The following is a 24,324-nucleotide window of genomic DNA, read 5'->3' as shown; positions in this document are numbered from 1 at the left end:
ACTGAAGCGAAGGAGCTGTTTCGACGACGACGACGACGACAACGACGTTGCAGTTGTATAGTGCCTTTCCCATCAGGAAAGAATAAAAAAAAATTTCAGGACTGACATCCGAAAAAAAAAAAAAATCGTTTCTACCCAGAGAACTCGAGAAATGTTTTGTGGTCCCGGGTTGAGACTTCAATACGCAGTGCTGGGGCTTTGCTGCATGATTGTCGAGGTGCCCTTTGGATAAGGCAGTGAATCAAGGTTGGGTCTGTCTACTCAGACCTGTTAAAAATCCCGTTTAAAGTCACTATTTTTAAAAAGAGAGCTTCTCCCGATCTCCTCCCTGACAGTGCATATAATTAGTGACTGTTTGTGGAACATTGCTGTGTAACTTAGCTGGCATGTGTGCCTACAAATAATAATAATAATAATAATAATCCTTGCATTTGATATAGCGCTTTTCACGTCGGGAGGACGTCCCAAAGCGCTTCACAGAATATACTGTAAAGTGAATTGACTGTATATTTGTGGGCGAACGCGGCAGCCAATTGCGCACAGCAATGTCCCACAAACAGTCGTAGATTGAAAATGACCAATTTATTATTGTTTTGGGTTTTGGAGGGATTATTATTAGGCTCTGTGTGGAGTAAGGAAACTTGCCCGAGGTTTTGCCCTCTGCCTGGAATTGAACTCAGGTCTCTCGCTTGCAAAGCGAGTGCTCTAACCACTGAGCTACAGGAATGCACAATCACTACACTTTACAGAAATCTCAAGTGTTTTGTGACATCTTGACATAAGATACTGGACACATGGTATTATTTTATTATAATTAATAACTGGAATTGGATGCCTGAAAGGGTTTTTGAGGCTAGGATTCTGGGTTAAGAAACCGCTTAATGCTGCAATCGGAGGATGAATGGATGGGTATTATGAAAGGATGAGATCAAAAGAGCCAAAAGGGCTTTTCTTCAACTGAAGCGATCTTGTGAAACACTGCTGTTTAGTATTATCATGGATGGGGTTGGGACAACCAAAACAAAATAAAGTTACTTGAACCTGATCCAATCTCCTTTGCGATAGAAGTGTGTGGATTTCTTAAGTTACAGATGAGTGATGTCTATTTGTCCAGTGGTTGGTCATGCTTTACCAACCTTATCAATTCTAATAATAATAATCCTTGAATTTGATACAGTGCCTTATCGGTTCTTTGAGACCTATTAAAGCACTTCAAAGAGTTATTGTAAAGGTCTTTCATTTATGTTTTAAATATTGTAAATATTCTTTGAAGATGTAACCAGTATAGTAGATGAGGGTACTGCAATAGCGATCTGGAAATTCAGATTCACACATTTCTAAAAGTAGCTACATGGTTAGATAAGGCTATTTAAAAAAAGAGTTTGGTTCTTTATATCCAGAGGGATAGTAAAATATAAAAGTGAGGTGATGTTGAATTTGTACAAAACCTTGGTTTGACACATTTAGACTACAATGTCCAGGTCTCGTCTCCATATTATAAGGATATAGCAGCAATGGAAAGAATATGGCATAAGTTTATTCGGATGATACAGTGCTGGCAGGTCACAGCTATCAGGATAGACTGGATAGGTTAGGCTTTTTTTTCGCAAGAGAGATGTTTTTAAGAGGGGACCTAATAGAAGTGTTTAAAATTAGAAAAGAGTTTGATATGGTTAGCAATAATCAGATGTGTCCACTGGTTATGGAGTCCATAACCAAGGAACACAAATATAAGATAGCAAAAGAGAATTTAGGAGGAATTTATTCATGCAAAGGGTTGTGAGTTTAATTTTTATGCTAAACAAAGTAACTTCCTCTTGAATGCATCAATACTATTTTGATTAACCACAGACTGTGGTTAGCCAAATAGTGTAGATGCATTCAAAAGGAAGCTAGACCTTCACATGAGGGAGACAGAAATTGGAGGATATGAACGGAATAAGGAGTTGGAGGGCAAATGAGTAAATGCTGGACGGGCTGTTTCTGTGCTGTACATTTTTTGTAAATTTTCCCTAACGTTTCTTTAGATTTTTTTAAAAAAGGGGAAAGTTTTACGGTGAAGTTGTCTGTATAAAGTATTCTTCCCAAACTGTGTAAAAAGACTTGGTTTAGCATAAAACATCAGTTCCTGAATTGCAAGTTGATTGTTTCATTGCATTTTCCAATCTGAAATTAGTTAGAACTGCTCACTTTTTTTTAAAAAAAGCTGTTTTGTGGAGATTTTAAATGATTTCAGTTAAAATCAACACATAGATGAAAAACCTTTAGAGAAGACAACAATCTTCTAATAAAGTGTATTTTATTGTTAAGCAATTCTTTCCGAACAGGTTTTACTTTCTGAATATTGTAAAACATGAAGGTTTTCAAATGTAACAATTGGGAATTGTTACTTTCATAAATGCTGTGAAGATACGCGATTTACGTGATTGCTAACAATTAAATACTTTGAAGTAATAGTTTTGCTTCCTGCCTTTGAGTACATTTCTGGCATGGGTAGTTGAAGAACTGAAGGTAGGAATAAATTGGAGCAGATGGTGGCAGCTGATCTGTAAATCTTTGTGATCTTTCAATGAACGCACTTTAAGGTCATTTGACAACCCATTTAAATAGATTTACATAGATTGTACAGCACGAAAACAGGCCATTTGGCCCAACCAGCCTGCGCCTCCATGTGTGTAAGTTACCTTTTGTAAAACGAAAGCAGACATACTTTCCTATCACTGTTGTCTATTACAGAGAGTATAAGAATAATGAGGTGTGTAATTTTGTGATCTATATCAAGTGTTTGGACATTTTAATGATTTGGCTTGTGGCTATTCCTTTCAAAATACAGTATGTTACTTCTAATAACTAACTAATAACTGTCAAACTGTAATACTAGGAGGCAGATGTAAGTAGCTAACAGATTTACCTTTAGTTCATGTCTATAATTTTGGCTAAATGTTTTTTGTTTATATGCCAAAATCATTATTGTTGCTGGATTTATAGTGCCAATGGTGAATGCATCACCTTGTAGTTCCTTACATTCTCTTTCACTTGACTCATTTTTGTAATGGGTTTATTTATTAGTTATTTACAGATCATCATTTTTTCTGATTGAGCTATTCATTTAGGTCTTGTTTGCCTTGTGATTCAGGTGGATATTAAAGGATACTTCCCACTCCTCAGCTACCAGGACCACTATTTCAAAGAAATGTGTGTGTGTGTCCGTTATCCTGGCCGATATTCCCATTGAAATTTACCCCAAAATTCAAATGAATTGGCTACTTATTTCATTGTTTGTGGAATGTGGCTGCTACATTTCCCTGTACAATAACATTCACTTTACTTCTAACTAATATTCTGTAAAGCCCTTTAAGATGTTTATTTACATGGAAAGTGCTATATAAACAACAATCAAACATCCAAGCATTTATTATGTCTAGGCTGACTACGCCAATTCCCTTCCCAACTCTTCCCTCCACAAGCTGCAGATCATCCAGTACTGCAGCTCACGTCCTCTCCGCACCAGGCTCCGTGACCTTATCACCCCCACCCTCACCCAGCTCCACTGGCTCCCCATCCCCCAAAGGATAGAGTTCAAAATCCTCGTCCTCGCTTTCAAAGCCCTCCATGGTCTTGCTCCTCCTACCTCTGTGACCTGCTAACCCCATATCAACTCCCTCTGATCATCAGGCTCCGACCTGCTCCATTTCGCCCACCCATCCTGCCCCAACAGTCTCTCTGCCCCCATTCCCACAGTCCTTTCGCGTTGCTCTCTCCCATGCCTGAAGGCATGTCTCAAGACACTCCGCTTGATTGCACCTTCAGCCACCCTCCTACCCTTCGCCTCTCTGCACTCCTCCCCCCCGATCCCAACCCCTGCTTGGGTCCAAAGACCTGACTGTCCAGCACTTTGGGACGTCCTCCCAACGTGAAAGATGCTGTACAAATCTAATTTGTTGATGTTTACTGTAGGTTTGTGTGATCAGACCAAGCATTTGCCATCTTCACTATTGAAAATATCTCTTGTTAAACAGAGCAGTTGGAGGGAGATGATCAAAGCAATGTTAATAAAATCAATATCCTTCAAAGCAGAATTTTAAAATTCTGACGCAGCTCCATTAATTCAATCCCTGCTGAGTAGAGAGGGCACTTATGCCCAGAGACATCTCCTTGGCAGCTGTCAGTGCCACTCCTTGTGTAACATATCAGGCCTCATGCTGTAGTGGTGCAAAATGGAGCTCTCATTGACTGTAGGCCTTGAATGTAAGCTTACTGGGTCTGAACAGCAGCAATAACCTACAGTTCTCTTGACAATTTTCCTTTATGCCAGAATAGCCAATATATGTTAGAATTTGTTTACTATTACTAATTTAGTAACCTATTTGTACTATGAAAATATTGGGTATCAGCCTTGTTAGTTTGGTTATTATGGGGGGATGTGCAACAGCAGGAAGTGTGGGAGCTCTATGCTTTTAAAATCCACTAATCTTTCAGTAAAGTTTTTTTTAAACCATGATCAAATGTCATGACTTGCAGCTTTGTCCATTGCAGTGCTTTTCAGAGTTATTTTTCTAATTTTTTTTACTGATTTCTAACGAAGGAGGCTGAACGACGAAGCTTTATGCTTCTACAAGCAGCTTCAGATATGTTGCTGCAGGAATAGGTAACCGTGGCGTTCTCCTTTTTTTTTAAAAAGTACAAAGTGATTCTGAATTGGGAGGCTGAATTTTTTAAATTCTCCAAATTCTTGATGGTAAGATCTTTGTAGGCCCTAATCGTGTAATATTTTCTTGAAATGTCCTGTAGCAAAGCATGTGATTTGCATTAAGACTCTTAGGACTTTGACTTGGGTCTCATGCCAAATTGCCTCACAAATTTATAAACATTTTTCAAAATTGTTTCAGAATGCATTCTGCTTCCAATGTTGCTTTACTTTTATGAAGTAGATCGCATCAGCTAGCCTGAAGTATATCAAAATGCATCCTATTGTTTTTCAAAGCTTAAGGTAATGTATGTGCAATGCTTCTGAAAACAGATCTTTATTGCTGCAGCTTAGCGGGCAGATTTCCCAAATGTTATCACAGTAGTTCAGCAACTACTGCCTGATCACACATTTTATCTGAAGTTGAGTGTCTGTATCAAGCCAAGATAAACACTAGCCTATGAATGGCCCTATCCACTGAATTAAGACTTGAATCCCTTTGAGTTGTCTTATTGCTTTTCATCTTTACTGCTTTGCAACATGTCTCTCTTTTCATTTTCCTCTTTTCCCCCCACTTCTTATATTTATAAAATATAAATCCCTGTTTAATTTTTGGCACGTCACTTAATGTCATTGCTTGTATAATTCAATTTCCTTTCAAGCAAATTGGGTGCATCACTTAGAGGGCTCCACCTCATTCCTAGAGTATAAAGGCAATCATCATAAAGTGACAGATGCAGACTGTACTGCTGTTCGCACCAGCCTTTATTTTCTGTCTTGCATTTCCAATTATTTTTCATATTAAATTGCAAATTATCCTTTAGATTGAAGCAACAGATATTTTACTCTTTAAATGCTGCTACATTTAAGGTAGTTCAGTAACCCTGCATTGAACAACCATCACAAAGGTTTTTTTCAGAATAAGAGAAAGATAAGGTTTCCACACCAAATACAATATGTAGATGCCAGGTTCTAGGCTATAGGCAGTGTTGCTCTGAAACAGACTGTTCAGTGTTTGCAAAGGGACCAAGCTCATCTCCCTCCATTCACCTATCCTTATCTTCATCTCCTCCCCTGATAGCATGGCTGAGATTGCTAATTAGATTGTTGTGCATAAAGGATCATAAATTGTGCTTTAGTACCACTCTGTGGCACAGCACTTTGGAGTGTCAGCATCACATCTCCTGCAGTAGTTACATTAGAATACATTAGAATATACAGCAGAGAAAGAGGCCATTCGGCCCAATTGGTCTATGCCGGTGTTTATGCTCCACATGAGCCTTCTGCCCTTTCTCAACTAAGCGGATCAACTTCAAGATCCTCATCCTTGTCTTCAAATCCCTCCACTCCTCTGCACCCCCCTACCTCTCTGACCTCTCTCCTCACAACAGTGCCTATTGCCTTTGTTCCACCGGGTCTGGCCTGCTCCTTGTCCCCAGAGTTCTCCGCTCCACCCTCGGCGGCCGTGCCTTCAGCCACTATGCCCCGAGGCTCTGGAACTCCCTTACTCTCTCCCCTCGCCTCCTCTCTTCCTATTTTCAGGTCTCGGCTGAAGACCTTTCTTTTCGACCGTGCATTTGGTCACCTTCCTCCCCCTCCTCCTGGCTCAACCCGGGATCCGTTACTGTGAAGCACTGTGAGACGCCATCTGGCGTGGAGGGCGCTATATAAATCAAAGTTGTTGTTGTAAGCCTTCCTTCAAGTATTACCTTCTATTCCTTTCTCCCTCATGTACCTATCTAGCTTTCCCTGAAACACATCTATGCTATTTGCCTCAACAACTCCTCATGGTAGTATATTCCATATTCCCACTCTCTCTGTGTGAAGAAATTTCTTCTAACTTCCCTATTTGATTTATTTGTGACTATTTTATATTGATGGCCCCTGGTTTTGGTGTTCCCCACAAGTGGAAACATCTTCCCTGTGTCTACCCTATCAAAACCTTTCATCATTTTAAAGACCTCTATCGGGTCACCCCTTGCCCTCCTCTTTTCAAGAGAAGAGTCCATGTTCAGCCTTTCCTGATGGGTATAACCTCTCAGTTCTGGGATCATCCCTGTGAATCTCCTTTGCACCCTCTCCTGTGCCTCTATATCCCTTCTATAATATGGGGACCAGAACTGAACACAGTATTCTTTGTGTGGATTAACCATGGTTCTGTAGGAGTTTACCATAACTTCCCTGCTTTTCATTTCTATCCCTCTAGAAATGAACCCCAATGCCTGGTTTGCCTTTTTTATGACCTTATTAACCTGCATTGCTACTTTTAGTGAATTGTGTATGTGTACCCCTCGATCCCTTTGCTCCTCTACCCCATTTGTATTTTCCAGGATGTAGTTTTGTTGCATTTTGTAAAAAATTATGCTGTGTGTTATATTATGCATTTACATTGCTAGTATTTTGCCAATGGCAGCCTAGAATTTGCTGGCAAACAGTATAAACTAAATGGTGTGCACTGCTTAAAGAGGTGGATCATGAATCGTGCTTTTGTACCACTCTGTGGCACAGCACTTTGGAATGCTTGAATGTAGAGCATCTTATCAAGATAGCAATCATGCTTTTGTGACCATGGACAAATTTGGAACTGCCAGCAGTACGAACTGTGTTATCTACCGCAGGGCAAGTGGCAGCCAGTAATGTAACACTAGGCCAGAAAGTGGTTCCCTAATATAAATGCCACATTACTTGCCGTGAGCAGGAGGCTTCAAAATTAAACCAGAAAACCACAACGTAAAATACGCGTGTTGGTTTTTCAATCTGACTCTAGTCCAACTTGATAAAATATTGTTTACAGCACAAACCAAACTGCATGAAACACATAAGGCCAGAATTGTTTTTTCTAACTATCATTTGATGTTTCTGACGCACAAGTGTTCCAGTGACCACAGTGAGGAGATGCTGGAGACTCAATTGCTCCGGAAACTATGTTATCTGGTTTTAAAATCTTCAGCAATTACCATAATGCTGTACATGTTCACTACACTCACAATACTTTTATTAATTTGCTTGGTGTCTATGCTGTTTCATTCCGAATAGATAGTCCTTTTTTATTTGAATGTGGAGATCAGGTTATTTAATTTTTCTCTAAAATGCATAGAATAACTTTCATTTATCAGTGTTAGTGTAGTGTTTGATGAGGGGTTAGAGTTCTCACTCTGTATAGAAACTATAAATGAATACCACACTGTTCTCCATTAAGCAGTATCAGAATATGAATTGATTCAGTTCCTCATTCGGACTAATATTACTATTATTTTGTGATAAGTGATACTTTAATTAGTGTCAATTGAATTATATTCCTTGCTCGACTATTTTTCTCCACTACTTGCGTGTGCGCGTGCGTGTGTTTTTCATATGTCCCTTTCACTACCTTGTTGAAATCACTATCATTCACAAGCCTTGACAATCAATGCTGGGAGGCTATTTAATCACGAGTGTTCTTCAGAGCCAAACTGACGCTGTATATACACATACATGTTCAACTCCTGCAAGGAAGTGCTGGATAGTGAGCAGGAACTGGACTGATTTTTATTGCCCTCTGCAATTCAGCACCGAGGCCAATTGTAGAGCCTCATTGCTATCTCCCCAGAGGTCAATAAACGCAGTGTAGACTGGTGGTCAAAAGTAAAACTGGCTGCTCACTTGTTCAGCCATTGAAGGAGCTCTTTGAATTTTATTTTGACATTATAACTGTATGGTAACCTTTCTAGAAATTAGCATTTTAAATTAATCAGAAACTGACAGTTTTAGTTTTTCCATAACTTATGGGTTGGGCTGATAGGACTGAAATTGGTATGAGTTCTAATTTTCACTTGTATTACTTATATTCACTTGCATTGTAGTATGGTTCGGCAGAACAATATCTAGCCATCTATCTTGTATCTATACTAATAAAAACAAAGTGTTTGTCTGTGTATCCGACACTCACGCAATAACTGATTGACTTAGAGACATGATTTATACCTCATCGGAAAGGTCTTGCAACTGACAGTGCCATGAGCATTTTTTTTGTGGGGGAACTCCGAGGGTTGATGAGCTACATTAAAAAAAATTACCAAGCATATCTTTCCCTCCCCTCTCAGCATTCCAAAGGGACTGTTCCTTCTGTGACTCCGTGGTTCATTTCTCCATCACCACCAACAGTTGCTCTCCTTCCCCCGAAACCTTCCCATGCCAGCGCAGGAGATGCAATACCTGCCCTTTCACCTCCTCCCATATGACTATCCAGGTCCCCAAAAACAGTTTTCAAGTGAGATAGCGATTTACGTGTATTATCACCAATGTAGTTTACTGCATTCGCTGCTCACAATGTGGTCTCCTCTATACTGACCTCTCCATCCATGCTCTCCTACGCTATTCCAATGAATCACAGCACAAGCTTGAGGAACAGCACCTCATCTATCTGTTAGGAACCATACAGTGCTCTGGCCTCAATATTGATTTCAACAATTTCAGAACATAACAGCTCACCTTCCCCCTCCCCCACTTCTGTGACCATTACCACATCATCTGGGTCCCAGACACATTTTTTCTCTGTGGCCTGTTTCGTTGCAATTCTCCCCACCACACCCTTTGTTTTGCATCATCCCCTGTCCTCTACCTCATTTTCTCCTTTGTCTTCCTTGCCCGGCCTCCCCCCTCTCTGTTAGTCCTTAAAAGCCTCTCCCAACATGCCCCAGTTCTGACGAAGCGTCGTGTACCCGAAACGTTGATTCACATTCCTCTATCCATGGATGCTGCCTCACCTGCTAAGTGTTCCCAACAACTTCTATTTCTGTCCTATATTAAAAAAAACTGTTTTGGGTATGCGTCGTATTTGACCAGAGCACAGAAACTGCTCTGGTCAAGGTCACAAACGACATCCCTACCATGTGGGACCAGGGCTCCCTCTGCCTCCTCGTCCTCCTCGACCTCTCCGCCGCCTTTGACACTGTGGACCATTCAGTCCTCCTCCACTGCCGTTCCTCCCACCTAAACCTTCAAGGTTCTGGCTTTGACTGGTTCAGGTCCTACCTTTCACACCGCCTCCACTTGGTCGCAGCAAACGGCTTTGTCTCGTGCAACGTTCCTCGGGGCTCTGTCCTTAGTCCCCTCCATTCACCCTCTGCATGCTCCCCCTTGGTGACATCATCCGCAGACATGGGGTAAATTTCCACATGTATGCGGATGACACCCAACTCTATCTCTGCCTCCACCCTTAACTCCAGGACTACTGGTGTCCTGACCGACTGCCTGTCCGACATCAAGTCCCGGACAAGGGACAACTTTCTCCAGCTGAACGTCAGCAAGACCGAGGCCCCCCTGATTGGCTCGCGCCAGCGCCTACGCACCGTGGGTGCTTGCAGCATCAGCATCCACAGCTGCATACGCAACCTCACTAAGCCAGTCAGGAACCTGGGTATCTTGTTTGATCTTGAACTGTCCTTTCTCCCTCACATCTGTGCCATGACCGGAGACCGAGTGAGAGACAGACAGAGAGGGTGACAGAGACATATACAGAGACGTAAAGAGGGAGACACAGAGAGAGAGAGAGAGAGAGAGTGACACAGAGCGAGACACACACACACAGGGAGAGACAGAGAAAGACACATGCACACAGAGACAGACACAGAGAGAGAGATAGACACACAGAGAGACGGACGACAACAACAATAAAATTACATTTATAGAGCGCCTTTCAAGGCAGGAGACCGTCTCAAAGCGTTGAACAGTCAGGTGTCGGGGCCCGAGCATGGGGGAGGGTGGTGTAGGGGTGAGGGAAGGCAGATAGGTGGGAGGGAGACCAAAGGCACGGTTGAAGAGAAGGGTTTTGTGACCAGCCTTGACGGAGGCAAGGGAGGAAGCGAGGCGAAGGGACCGTGGGATGGAGTTCCAGAGTGTGGGGGCAGAGAGGCTGAAAGCCCGACCACTGATGGTAGGGCGGGTCAGGCGGGAGACATGGAGCAGGCCAGAGCCCGCTGAGCGAAGGGAAAGGGGAGGTTCGGAGGGACAGTCAGACAGACACAAAGAGACAGACAGAGAGAGAGACACACACAGGGAGCGAGGGAGACCGAGAGGGATAGAGGGAGATCGAAAGACAGAGAGAGACACATACACAGAGAGAGACACAGAGACAGACAGTCAGAGAGAAGAGACAGACACAGACAGACGGAGAGACTGAGAGAAACAAAATATATTAAAGGAGTCCTCCCATTGAGTCCTCCCAAACGGGGTCCTCCCACAGGAGTCCTCCTAGCTGAGTATAAAGACAAAATGTCTGTCTGTGTGTCTGTCTGTGTGTCAACATTCCATATTCGGTCCTTTGGTTGCAAGCGAAGCTGCAGCGGGTAGGGCTCGTAATGGAAAACTGCTGTATAGATGTTCGGTGGATCACTGAATGCATTTTGTATGATATCTGGAAGTTGGATTTCCGTTGTATTTTCTTTGCAGACATCATGCTCGATTTGGCAACTTGTTGCTGTTTTCCTGCTGCAGAAATTAAATGTTATGGTCAGCATTTGTAGATAGCCTCAGGCAATTCCAGTTTCATCACAAAAACATATTGACTAGCATCATGATGCCAATGAAACTGCTGTGCTGCTGGCCTACTTATTTTGTTCTGAACACTACATTTTGTATTCTGTTGCTCTGCATACGATTATGAAGCCCATTTGTTTAGCAAAGGAGAAATGTTTTATTTTGTAGTGAAATAACGTTCTAATTCAATGTACCTTACCGAGAACTAAAACTGTTTGGGCGATGGAGGCAATATAACTGTTAGGGATCTTTGCATGAAAACTCTTAACTATTGCTCCTCTCCAGAATTGGATTGTTTGTTTCCTGTTTCCTTCTTCTCCTGTGTTCAATGCTTCATTCCGCAAACACATTCTGTTACTCTCTGAGTTGTTGGGAATTGAATGCTCTTCCGTGTCTGATTCTGGTTGTTGGTAAGAATCCTTCCGAGGTCAAGTACAGCATGAGCTACACCTGGTGCTCCATACTGTAACTATGATTAAGCTTTTATGGCCTAAATGTGACCTTTATTTTACACACTGGTTGTCCTTGTAGCTTTGGATGTGCCCCAGTCACACTGCAGAGGTAGTGCAGTCTTTTGTGCTGCTCTCAGTATAATGTTTATCGATCTACATTTGGCAAGTTTCTGCCTGATTTTTTTTAAAAAAAAGGTGTTATTAAAATGCAAGTTCTTTCAGTATTTTTTTAAAAATACACTTGATCAACATAAATTGCTTTTTAAATTGAGGGGGAGGGAATAACTGAAGCAGAAGTGATCTTTCAGTCAATAACCAGATTAGAGTCCTGGTCGGGTGAATTACCTTTAAAGCTATTGTGTTAATCTCTTAATGCATCTTGAATGGCAGGCAAATGTAATTTGCACAAGGAAGTTGATGTGAGGATTATGGAGAATTCTGCTTCAGTTAAGGTGCCTATTTTCTAGTTGCCGTTTTCTTATTATACACAGAATAGTTCAAAATCTGTAAATAAAATAAAGTGCAAGATACAACATTGATAGTCGAGTTAGCCTCAAAACAATTATACTGCAATAGATGTGTGTGTTTTCGCATTGTAGGCCATAGGTGAAATTACAGTATAAAGTCCTTAGAAATCCTATTGTAAGTGCATAGTTTGCTATAGCAAATCAAACCCAAGGAAGTACTTCAATAACTAATTTCTGTATTAAGCAAGGAGACAGAAAATTGAAGAACAGTTGGTAACCACTTGAGGCATAATTCCCATGGCTGGGTATTAATTACGGAAGGTGTAGTTGTGTTTTCCCAGAAACTAATTACCTTGTGTTTGCATGTGTTGAATTCTCCTGATAGACAAGTGAGATAGTTTGATTCACTAGACTGGAAAGTGTTTCCTTTGTGGAGCCTAGTTAACACATTGGAAGCTTCTTGGGGGCGATTCTCTATGCTCAAATATTCTCTTGTGAATACAAAATATACCTCACTATTTGTGAGGGTTTTTTTTAAAGTCCGTCTCGATACATTCAAGGATATATGTAAAATGAACAATCATTTCTTAAAATTTCCTTCTTAGCCTTCTTAGCCAAGATCTGCTATTTGGAGGGTTCAAAGCTATTCAGAGTCAATCTAATTGCCTGCCTGCTCCGTACTTTGAAATTGCTTGCTTATTATGTTAAATACATTAAGTGGATGCTGGAAGAGGTGGTGAAAGATCCAGGAGCCACTAATTTCCTTTGTGTACACATAAAAAGAGAAACCTGCAATTCAGAAATAAGAATAAAGTGCTGGAAATCCACAGCACGTCAGTCAGCCACTGATAGAGGAAAATAAGTTTGATATTTCAGCTGTGACTGCTTTTTAATGCATGTTTTCCCTTCATTTGTAATACAGCTGAAAGAGAAGGTAAATTTAAGGTGAATAAGCCTAGGATAAGAGTATTGGTGAAGTCAGAGAAGTGGAGCTCAAATGGATCGATATCTTACATAAATCAGACATAGGGGCATTGGGCCAAACTCATCTACAAGAAGGGCCACATTTGGTCCATTTCCCACCAGAAAAGTCTTTGCGTTTCCCAAATAGGCTGATGGTCTGAAATTCCACTTAGTCCTGGGCTGTTAAAACCATTTTGTCATAAAAATGTAAGATCACGCTGAATTGTACAAAATTCTTAAATTTCACTTTAAATTGAATAATGGTTCTTTTTAAGAACTGCAAAGAACCAGCTTCCAACTTAAATCTGAATTTAAAAATTTTCCACAATTCAGTGTGGCTATTTTACAATGCAACCTTCTCAACAGGCTAGGAATAAGTGGAATTTCAGGCCGTGAATTTTGCCTTGCTTAAACCTATAAATAGGAGCTAAGTTCTCCCAAAAAAGCAAATTGGAGTCTACTTGCGATTGTAGGTACTAAGTCATAAATACTAATGCTCCATTCCTTTGAAAAGAATCACAATAATTCATTAGCTACAAAAAAATTGTTTTATTTCCAGTCCGATACCTCTTCGTAAATAAGATAGTTCCTGCTTGTATTTATAATCGGGACATTTAGAGTGGTTCCTGGATGGATCAGAAAAGAAATATTTGCAGATTAGTCCTTGGAATAATGCCAAGGAATATTTTAGAAATGTAAATGTAAAGAAAATGTAATTGACTATTAAACTAGTAAATTATTCAGTGCATTAAAAACTTTCCATGTGGGGCATTGTAACTGAACGCTGAATAGATTTGTACTGAATATACGTGATGTTTCAATATATTTTCAAGGTTTTAGCCAAGATTGACTCCTGTTCTACATATTCTTCTGGTCCAGGAAATTTATGATGACCCAGGGTAATCTTTACTTCCCGGACTATGAAGTGATTCAAACTGGTGGCAAAATTGGAGACTATGATTTTTTCACAATGCTGAATGTTGTGGTCTTTTGTCTCAGTCTTGAGTATCGGGCACTGTTGGAACTCAAGGCTGTGACCACAGAAATGTGAAGCAGCTGGGATTATTGGGCTCCTTGTATTCACAGTATCTTTCGGTAAAGAGCATTTCATAGCATTTTTTGTATAACCACTTGCATCCTTGCAAAATGTGAATGCTAACGACAGAGTACTAGATACTGTTCCAGACTTACAAATTTAACTGATTATTCTGATACCCTTGTTCACAGCTCCACGGACTGCTTGAAAGGCCATTTAAAGTAATATAAATAGATAACAACCAATGCTAAACGATAGTGAACTGCAAATAGTGAATAAAGTCATGTTGTAATTGATTCTGTGGTTGAAGTTGCAGATAATGGGTTACTCTGTGGTCTCTCTTTGTTCTCTGATGCCTGTGTATCAAAAGCTCATTAACTGCAATCGATCACACCATGGCTGTAAGTTATAGTGCAATGAACCTCTTGATCTTTGTACATTAGAATCAGATACTGGAAAGAAGGTGAGCTGGCTGACATATTTGCGTAAATCCAGATATTTAATTATGAAGCAAAATGATGATTCATATAATTGCTACAGAGAAGTGTATTGAAGTATTAAATAATATAAATAATTGTCAAATGCTCGTCAATCTGAAATCATATAATTATTAAAACAAACTTTGACAAACTTTTGGAAAAGCACGACTTTCGCCTCTATCTGAGATTGGGAATTGCACGTTTACTTATCACATCTTCACATAGGATGAATGTCTAGAAGCACTTTACAAAAAACGCTGGGGATGACCCAGCAAGGAGTAAGAGAGGTTGAAGTATTACGTAAACAGTTCAAAATATTAGTACTAGCATAATAATCGCTGTCACATTTAGTGACTGTTTTTGTAGGCAGACCAGGTATGACATAAATTGTGCTATAATATAAATTAATATATAGTATAGCATCTCCCGACGTGAAAAGCGCTATACAAATGTAATGTTGTTGTTGTGTGCATTTCCACCTTCTTTCTAAGTGAGGCCCATGGAAGTATTACTGGGTAAATGTCACACATTGGGTTATCAAATTGGTCACTCCAATGACTGTTTATGGCAGCACCGAGGCCCTCCTGATTGGCTCGCCCAGCGCCTCCGCACCTCAGGCGCTGGCAGCATCAGCCTCCACGGCTGCACTCTCAACTTCACTAAGCCAGTCATGAACCTTGGTATCTTGCCCCACATCTGCGCCATGACTGGCACTGCCTACCACCACCTCCGCAACATTGCCAGACTCCGCCACTGCCTCACCTCTCAGGCTGCCAAAACCGTCACCCATGCATTTGTCACCTCAAGACTTGATTACGGGAACTCCCTCCTCATCGGTCTTCCCAACTCTTCCCTTCACAAGCTGCAGATCATCCAAAACTCTGCAGCTCGTGTACTGTCACGCACCAGGCTCCGTGACCCCATCACTCCCACCCTCGCCCGACTCCACTGGCTCCCCATCCCCCAGATCCTCGTCCTCATCTTTAGGCCATCCATGGCCTTGCCCCCTCCTACCTCACTGACCTGCTGACTCCCTACCAACCTCCCCGCTCCTTCTGTTCAGCGGGCTCCGGCCTGCTCCATGTCTCCCACCCAACCCGCCCTACCTTCGGTGGCCAGGCTTCATCTTCTCTGCCCCCACACTCTTGAACTCCATCCCACGGTCCCTTCGCCTTGCTTCCTCCCTCGCCGCATTTCACCCACAAGATATACAGTCAGTTCACTTTACATTATGTTCTGTGAAGCACTTTGAGACGTGATAATGTGTTGTATCAAATGCAAGGATTATTATTCTCATGGCAACATTGAATTGCAGTAATGCTCTTTCAAATAATTGTTACATCAATAACAATGTGGAGGTAGGAGGATTCTTCATTACTCTGGAATAAATAAGCAACATTTGCATGATGTGCTATACTTGTACATTCAGAGCAGTCAAGTATTCTACATTTCTAGTCTTAGTTATGATTCGTGCAGGTGGAACTTTGTAGTCTGGAAATAACCTCATTGTGTTTCAGCATTAAAAAAAGCCTTGTTCTTGCTTACAGTGTGCAGCCTGCAGCTGTTTTACTAAGCATTTTCCTTTCTGCTGGTGTATTTATTTACTCATTGTTTGATTAGTTGAGTGCATGAACAGCATACACATAAGCAACATTTCCCACACCCTGGGTTTGTACATCATTACATTTGTTGTAGAATTTTCACTAATTTGGGATTTCACCGTAACACTCATTTGCATAAGATCTAGAATGCAGTAGGAGACATTTAAACAAAAATCATTTTAATGGATTCTGTTGGACCATTGGGATTGAGCTCTGATGCTATATGGTGAATGACTGACTGCTATGTTGGGTAGTCAACTGGTGTGTTGACTGCCTGTTCAGATGGACGTGAAAGATCCCATGGCAATATTAAAAAATGTGTTGACTTCCTGGCCAACAATCCTCCAAATAAAACTAGTCATTCACTTCATGGCTATTTGTGAGATATTGCTGTGTGCAAACTTGCTGCTACAGTTTGCCTATAAAATAGTCACTTTACAATAAATCCTGTAAATTTTGAGCATTTTGAGGCAGTCTTCTACTTGAAAGGTGTTATTTTAGATACAAAAAATATTATTATTGAAAGTACAATTTAGTCTCCTGTGTATCCAGTGTAAGGTATAAATGTAGTTTCCTTAAAAAAACTAGATGATTGGATCAAAATATGATGTAACAATAATAATATATATATTCACATATTAAGGGAATGATGTTTTTGCCCTTTTGCAGAACTTTGAAGTTGTATAATATTAAGTAAAGGTTAACTCTTAATTATTTGTGAGAAAGCACAAATGTTTTCATTTGATTTCTAGTTGAAAGTCCCCATCCCATTGCTTTACTTCATATTCAACAGTTTTTAGTTGTAGGCACTGGAAATACACCAAATGGCACTTTCAGATGCCATTATTGGAATTAATTGGAACTAAGGTGTGGAAACCTGTGTGCATGATAGATGACTGTTACTCTGCCAACTGACATGGGTATGAGAAATCATCTGTGGATGCAACCCCCTGCTGCCCTTCTTTGTCTGTAATCTAATTACAGATTCTGCTTTGAAGACTGCGGAACCAATCCAATCAATGTGCCCAATTGTATAAGTAAATTCAGAAAGTAATTTGGTGGAGCTTCCTTTGTTGCCCAAGGCAGTAACTACGGCTGAGCTGACCATTTGAAATTGCAATGCCACACAGTCTTTAAGATTGCCACTGGCCTTTCTCCATCGATTTAGGCTTCTTTCAAATTGGGTGCCTATTCCAGCTATTTCTGGAATCCCCAATAGCTTAAGCATCGAGGTGTAACCACTTACAATACCTTTCATGTAGAAGGAAGGTTTCAAAATTCTTCACTAAGAAGATGCGGAGGGGGGAATTTAAGGATTTTTGACGAAAACATCTTCGTAAGATCAGGAGCAAAAACATTGCCTGATCTATGTTTGAATCCTCCCTAGTCCAGGGATAACAATGCCTCCTCCATTGCTATGTCCATTGAGATAAGCCCATTTTGCATGAATCAGGGTTTGAACTTAGCAACCTATCTATGGCTCAGTATTACATTGCCATGTATTGACCCACTGAGCCTTGCAGTTATATGAGATGGCGTTCCATTTTGTATTGTGAAATATTATCCTGTGTATGTGTTGTAATTGTACTCTGAACATGTGAGAGTTGAGTACTTTAGATGTTTACGTGCCAAGTGATCCATTTCACTAAACCACTGAGATCCTATTTATATCTCATTAGACCAGCCTTCTCAATCTTGATTTGAACAGTGGTACCATCTATTAAGGTGATTAGAATATTGATTTGAGAGAAAGAAATGACATTCACGAGCTGATTCAGACATCTCATTCTGCTCATAAGTTTCAGAAACGACTTCTGCTTATTGTTTATATGGTCATTATTTTATTTTTTTTGTATTATAATACTACTGGGGTTTGATATAGCACCTTAGAACACTGTGCCTTAAAATATAGTGTCTGTTGTGTTGACAAAGCAAACAGCTACTCTTCACTGACATTACTGCCCCCCCCCACCCCACCCCCATGGATTTGAATGAGACCATAAGACCGAGAAAACATCCTGTTTCATTGAAAGGCACGTTTTGCACTTGTCGAGTATGCTTCTTCATTTATGCAACAATAACTGCTGTTAGCCTACTTTTTGTATATGTTTATGTAACGAGCCTGATGGAATATGAATTAAACTCCAGTCGTGCAAAGATAAATTTGCCCCGTTGAGCCAGTGTGGACATGACGGGCTGAATGTCCTCCTTCTGCGCTGTAGATTTCTGTGTTTCTCAATTACAAAGCTTTTGCCTTGCCATCTTTCTCCAAACATTCAGGGGATAGAATGGAGTACATTTTGCTCTTGATGAGAAAGAACACTACAGCACTCGTGTTTGATCAGTCACTGATTGTGCACCATCTGGAAAGACCTGCTGAAATACTGCTGAGCTGTATGAAGGAAATTATATGTATTGATGCATCAATGTGCTTATTAGCAGCTGCTTAGTTGCTGTTCAAAATATTAATGAATTAAAATTTGGAGGAGGATTGTCTATTGTTGTCGAATTCTGGCCAGTCTTTCACTTGGTCAGTTTTTAGTATTTTAGGCAGCACTGTTTTAGAATGCCATGACTGCGGTTGCCCAGAGCACTTTAGATGTCACATTCATTTGAACAATGCTACCAAATAGATCCATTTTTTGATATTCTCTATCTTTTATGTACATTTGAAGCCCTTTGGGCATACCTCTTTTAGTAAACTGAATCGCTCAACCAAATAGAAAGCAAAAAAAAATACAAACAGTGCAAATTTGTTTCCCCTCACCGTAGTTTTTATATTGGTAACTATAAGTAACAATAGTGTTTTTCAACATAGGCTCTACCTAGGTTTGGGCAAAAATCCTGTGTGTAAGTACCAGGTCTTTGTTGCTGTATGTTTTTAGGATTTTTAGGAAGCTAATAAATATTTTAGTTTTCTTATGGAATACATCTTTGCAGATGAATTATCCATGATCATATCTTAACTTTGCACAAATGCTTTCTTGTGTATGAAAGGACAAGAGCGGCTTCCTCTCCTCTTTCTAACCACATCATTAGCCATTACCTTTTCACTTGGTCTTCAGATATATTTATTATTCAGAAAGCGACGTTTGAACTGTTACTATGTGTATAACTCACAGTGTACACCCTGACTGCACATCCTCACTGAAACTAGGGTTTTATCTTGTAATTGGAAAATTTAAATGTAATTGGATTTAAACACTAGATGACCAAGAGTAATGCCACTGGTCTATGTTACCTAAGTTGCAACTCTTATGTATTGTGCAACTCATATGCAGTTGTTAGTACTAGTAAGCATCTATGTTTTTGTAAAAAATGCACTTCTTTTCAACTTCCACCTTAATTCCCCTTGCACCACCTTCTCGGATTTCACTCACAAGTGCCCTCTCTTCCTTGGACCTCCTCTCCCTCTGGCCCTCCACCCGCAGCTTTCCTGATGCAGCCATCAAGCTGCTGAATAATAATAGTAATAATAATAATAATAATCCTTGCATTTGATATAGTGCTTTTCTCATTTTCTAGGCGTCTCAAAGCGATTCACAGAACTGTAAAGTGAATCGTAGACTGTAGAGTGAAGTGACTGTATATATTTGTGGGCGAAATGCGGCTGCCGATTGCACACAGCAGTGTCCCACAAACAGTCGTGGATTGAAAATGACAAATTTTTTTTTTTTTTTGAGGGACTATTATCAGGAGTGTGGAGTAAGGAAACTTGCCCAGGTCTCTCGCTTGCAAATCGAGTGCTCTAACCACTGAGCTACAGGCCTCCACAAATGACTGTCTCTCCACAACATTTAATACCCTGGCACCCCTGAAATCCAGGGTTGTTTCCAAATCCACCCCCTCCCCCTAGAGCAGTCATCTCCGCTCACTTAAAATCCAAACCCGGTCGCTCGAGCGCAGATGGCAGAAATCCAGCCTCACGATTCACTGTCATCTGTGGCTCGAGCACTTCCGCACCTACCATCTTTTCCTGTCACTGGCCAAAACTGACTTTTACTCCAAGCTCATCCTGGAGGCCAAAATCAACCCAAAGACACTGTTTTCCACCGTCCATCACCTCCTCCGCGCATCCCTTCAAACTCCCTCTATCCTTACATCAAACGGCAAATGCAAAGAGGTCCTATACTTCTTCGCCTCGAAGATTTAAAACGTCCGCTTGCCTGCATCGTCCTCCCCGCGCCCCCAATGTCCCCATCCACCCCACCCAGACCATCCACATTGCTTTCTCTCTCCGCCATGGCTCCTGCCACTCCCTTCTCCTTACACTCCTTTGCCCCTATTTCTCCCTCCCTCTCAACCACAATCACCCGCATGAAGTTCACCACCTGTTGCCTCGACCCCCTCTCCTCCCAGCTGGTCACACCTCACACCAATGAAATGCTTTTAAGATTAGTTAATATGTTAATACACCAAGGAAAGGTGCGATCTTGGGCAAGTTTCCTTACTCCACATGCCTGATAATAATCCCTCCAAAACAAGACAATAATAAATTGGTCATTTTCAATCCACGACTGTTTGTGAGACACTGCTGTGCGCAATTGACTGCCGTGTTTCGCCCACAAATATACGGTCAATTCACTTTAGTCTATTCTGTGAAGCACTTTGAGACGTCGGGAAGACGTGAAAAGCGCTACATCAAATGCAAGGATTATTATTATAAATGCAAGTTGTTATTGCTTTAGGGGTGTCATTTTTCCCACATACCTTTTCCAAAGGAATAATTGAACACTTTGAACATGTTGTACGCTGCTGTGTGCAAATTGGCTTCTTTGTTTGCCTACAGATGCATACTACATTTAACAGTATCTAAAAATAATTTGTGCAAAGTCTTTGAGACGTTTCATATAAGTATTGATTGGTGTGCTTATGCAATGGCAAAGAGCTGAAGACGAGGCTAATCGATTGAAGGGTCGTAATCTTGCCCAACTCTTTATAGCATATATTACTGATTACGTATTAGCAAATTATATGACCTTTATTTGTACATATATTTTAGTTTTATTCTCCTCCATTCAAATATTTAGTCTACATAGTATTGGATTTATCTCCATACATGCCATGCGGTCAGTGCTTTTGGCTTATTTATGTGGGAAGGGTTCTCCTTCCTTCTGTGGAATTGCTTGAAACAAATTTTGCGTTTCAGGAGTAAACCCTTTCACAGATGTGGATTCGGATTATAATTTGAACATTTATTTTCACTTGCAAATCAATTATTGTATTATAGTCATTGAGTTGAGCAGATTACAGAGGATTTTTCTCCTTTAAGTGTCCAAGATACCTTATAACTGAGGAATAAAAATCCACAACACAGCTAAAATCCTACTTTTAGATTCAACATTTTTTTTTAAACTCAGTTGGAAAGAAAATGCCAATATTGATAGTTCTAATTGTTTAAACATTTAACTACAGAGTGATGTAATTCCTTGTTTGCTGAAAGACTTGCATTCCCCAAATGAACCTTTTTTGTATCTGTCTATGTGATCCAGAGAATTTCATCTTGAAAGACTAATTATGATTAATAATTAACACCCAGAGAAATTGCTCATGCTGGAAAGTTGCTGATTTTAGGCTGTGCAGTCTGTGAAGCTACACCAGCTCCATGAAGTCTTGAGATTGTTGGAGCAAGGCCACGGTTTGATCTGAAACCTAGAATGGCTGCTGGCTGCACGTCAAAGAGTTCATTGCTTCACAGTCTGGGTACAAGTACCATCTGTTACTGTAGGAAATTACCCAACCAAGCTGAAGCCTCAGAAATGCGAAGCCCTGAAATTTACAAACTGAAGTGCAAGGATCCTTGTGCTGATTGCACTGAACTTAAAGTTCCAGCATTGCCTGGAATTTCCTATTTCATGCAAGAAATTCCTGTCGATTCACAACGCAGGTTCTGCTGCTTAAAGAGCTGCATTATTAATCATGTTGCCAATTGCTGAAAATTTATGGATTCTGCTGTGTTTTTTTTAAAATCTTCTAAACAGCCTCAACAATGGAAATATGATTTCTCCTGGGCCCGAGCTGGAGTCCTACAAATGGGTCTCTGTTCTCTGGTGTAGAAAGAAGAAACTCTGTCATGATACCAGCTCCTGATCGGTCAACAATTGATCCCTGCTGGAGGGAGGAGCACGAGCAAGAGGATCAGTCTTGGCTGTGATTTCACACCCCTACAGTTAGAATTATCCCTTGATGCTGACATGTGAATAATGGTTTCTTCCCAGCAGAAAGTAAAGGGAGTTTAAATGTCTTCAGCAGAGAAGGAAAAGTACAGAACTTAAGTGTGTCAGTTATTATTGCAATTTAAAAATTCAGCTTATAAAATTGTACAAGAATCTTATCATTCGCCACCATTGTTCCTTCTTCCATAATGCTGTGTGTGAGGATCCTGCGCTGACACAAAGACGCACAGTATTTTAAAAGCAATGAAGTAAATATTTTTCAACCGTACCATTTTCTTGGTTAAATAACAAAGTTGACACAGTTTAATAAGATTTCGATACTTTTAGTTCTGTTTGCAGCAGTGCATTAATATGTGTATATCAAAATGCAACACATTAAAGACGAGGACATATGTCAAACCACAAAAGCAAAGTTTGAAAATAAGAACATAAGAATTAGGAGCAGGAGTAGGCCATTCGGTCCCTCGAGCCTGTGCCCCGCCATTCGATAAGATCGTGGCTGATCTTCAGACCTAACTCTAATTACCTGCTCTATCCCCATATCCCCTAATCCCTCTCTTTTTTAAAAAAATCTATCAGTCTCAGCCTTGAAGATGTTCAAGGCTGAGATCTACAGCCTTCTGAGGTAGTGAATTCCATAAATTCATTACCTCTGAGTGAAGAAATGTTTCCTCAACTCTGTTCTAAAAGGCTGACCCTTAATTTTAAGACTGTGACTCCTGGTTATAGATTCTCCTACCAGGGGAACAGACCCTCAGTGTCTACTTTATTCAGCCCTTTAAGAATCTTATATGTTTCAATAAGATCTCCCCTAATTCTTCTGTTCTCTAGAGAATATAGCCCTAGTTTATTCAGCCTATCCTTATAGGTCAGTCCCCTCATCCCAGGAACTAACCGAGTGAATCTACGCTGCACCCCCTCTCGGGCAAGTATGTCCTTTTTTAAATAAGGAGACCAAAACTGCACACAATACTCTCGTTGCGGTCTCACCAAGGCCCTATACAGTTGCAGCAAGACGTTCCTACTCTTGTACTCTAAACCTTTTGCAATGAACGCTAACATGCCGTTCGCCTTCTTAGTTCCTTGTTTGAATGATTTATGGATATTCTGTTGAATGCTTAAAAAAAATCCACCTAATAAAATTCAAAATGTTTGCTTATTTAAAAGAAAATCTGGATTCTGTCCGAATTGCTTATCAGTGAATGGGACATGGCTGGACTGGATTGAACGTTACCGGCTGTCTGAAATCGCAGTGTGGGAGTGTATTTTTGACACTGCTGTGGTTAATCCAAACTGAAGTGAGAAAGTATCTCTTCTGCTGGGTCAGTGAGTAGCTGAGGTGTACATAGAGAGAAGGTCACAGATTTAAGAGCCAGTCTCTGCTGAGTTAGCTGATCGAAGCTGGTGCAGCTCTTTGAGCGTGACAATTAGTCTCACTGTTGCTGGATTAGGGTGATGATGAATCTGCCAGTTATCACATGATTACTATCCAGAGACCTCTTGCTTGAGTGTAGGATGAAAGTGTGAGGACGAAATCTGGCTTCATTGCAGTGTTCAGTTAAATAGTCTGGTGACCCTCACTTCCGAAGCACTGGGGCAAGATATCAATAGATTTGCAGCAATCATGAACCTTATCTAGGAAGAAAGTGGAGTGAGGGTGGGTGGGGGGGAATTATCAATCGTATTTATTCTGAGAAATCTGCCCTCTGTATCAACGTCATTATCACTATTGTATGTGCGTGTGAGCCTGACAGTCAGCTTTGTTCTGATTTTTAATCACTTTTTAAAACAAAATCCCTATAATCCAAACTAAAGATTAAAACTCAAAAGTTTTTTTTGAGATGACCCCACCTATGGTCTGATCTGCATGAAGTACTCTATTTACTAATTGCTGAATCTTCTGTAAAACTTGCAATGTATTTTCAGCTGTAGGTGGGTCTTAAAATT

The 24,324-nt window shown here is 40.6% G+C and overlaps 1 protein-coding gene across 1 annotated transcript in view; it reads left to right on the top strand.

The window, feature by feature from the left end:
- LOC121850266 (uncharacterized protein C16orf52 homolog B) overlaps positions 1 to 24,324 on the top strand; it is a 48,355-nt gene that overhangs the window by 803 nt on the left and 23,228 nt on the right. The gene's annotated exons all lie outside the window — the stretch shown is intronic.

The sequence above is a fragment of the Callorhinchus milii genome, unplaced genomic scaffold (assembly GCF_018977255.1).
Source record: "Callorhinchus milii isolate IMCB2004 unplaced genomic scaffold, IMCB_Cmil_1.0 Scaffold16, whole genome shotgun sequence".
Lineage (NCBI taxonomy): Eukaryota > Metazoa > Chordata > Chondrichthyes > Chimaeriformes > Callorhinchidae > Callorhinchus > Callorhinchus milii.
This window is presented reverse-complemented; position numbering and strand designations above follow the sequence as displayed.